The sequence below is a fragment of the Echinops telfairi genome, unplaced genomic scaffold (assembly GCF_000313985.2).
Source record: "Echinops telfairi isolate 266 unplaced genomic scaffold, ASM31398v2 ScPeMD7_443;HRSCAF=831, whole genome shotgun sequence".
In the NCBI taxonomy this organism is placed as follows: domain Eukaryota; kingdom Metazoa; phylum Chordata; class Mammalia; order Afrosoricida; family Tenrecidae; genus Echinops; species Echinops telfairi.
The window spans coordinates 56,315,796-56,317,193 of record NW_022104341.1 but is presented as its reverse complement, the minus strand read 5'-3'; positions in this window follow the sequence as shown (position 1 = coordinate 56,317,193).

Sequence of the window (1,398 nt, the reverse complement as noted above, 5' to 3'; positions counted from 1 at the left end):
CACGCCAACATGATGAGACGCTTACACTGCTACTGGATCCACAAGACTTTCCACCCACTAGTCTGTGATCTTCCGGCATTCAGCATCATTGCATGTTGTGTAAGTCTGAAGAGGAATTTATGGATTGGTAATGGACATATGGGCTAATACTGGACTTATGGACTTGATCTGGACTAGGCTAGGATGTTTTCTTAATATACAATTGTTAGGTTTCTCAGGTGGGAAATACCTCGGTTCTTGGTTTCACATGAGAAAGAATTCATGCCAAAGCCTGGTTTGTGATCCAAGTGAGTTTTTATAAAAGACAGAAGAAGTTTCAGGTTTGCAGACACTGAACATGGGCAGCCTCACGGGACTGCATACCCACACATGGCGGCCTGAGGCCAAAGAGAGACACCGAGGCACGGCTGAGCGGAAGGTGGAGAAGCGGCCGAAAAGCAGGCGGTCTCAAGGTTCTGGTATTTAGGGCCTTTGGCTGGGAGGCATGGTGGAAAATATTGGCTGAATTAAGCCCACCTGGCCTAGTTTGGGCCCACCCAGGTGTACCGCTTACCTGGTTCAGGGGCCTAAATTTGGACCATGCCCACTTAGTCTTTTATGGTTGGCTAAGGGGGGGCCTTCAGACATGGAGAGGGACAATCCCTGGTCCCTGCTTCTCGCTACCTAACACAATTGCTCTTTATATAAAGCTCTTTCTTATACACACATGCGTGTCTCTGGATTTGTTTCTCTAGTCTCCCAGACTAACACAGACTCTTATTTAGGGGGGATTTAAACCGGGACAGGGATCCTGGTGGTGTAATGGTTTCAAATTGGGCTGATCACTGCAGGTCCAGCAGTTGGAAGCCATCAACCCCTCGAAGGGGCTTTCTAATCCCTAAATAGTTACAGTCTTGGAAACTCACAGGGGCAGTTCTACCTTGTGCTATGGGGTCACTGTGAGTCAGCATGGACTGGATGGCAGTGAGCTTGGTTTTTGTTTGTTTATTAGATGTAAAGGAAGAAATTGACTTTATAATGGGCCTTTGATGTCTAGGCTCTCCTTCTAGATGCTTTGCACAGATAGTTCACCTAATTACCATGAAAATAAGAGTTTCCCCATAGGTGCCGTTCTTACTGTGCACATTAGTAAGTGAAGGCTGAGGCTGGCAAGTGACCTGCCTGAGGCTAATAGTGATGTTCAAACCAGGGGAGGGGTGGTGGTGGGTGATGGTGGTATCTGACCTCCTCTAACTACCCTGTTTCCCCGAAAATAAGACGGTGTCTTATATTAATTTTTGCTCCCAAGCATGCACTAGGTCTTATTTTCAGGGGAAGTCTTATTTTTCCATGAAGAAGAATATGGTACACATTTATTATTTATTGTTTTACTAAAAGAGACCTTGCACTTCCTGTCTG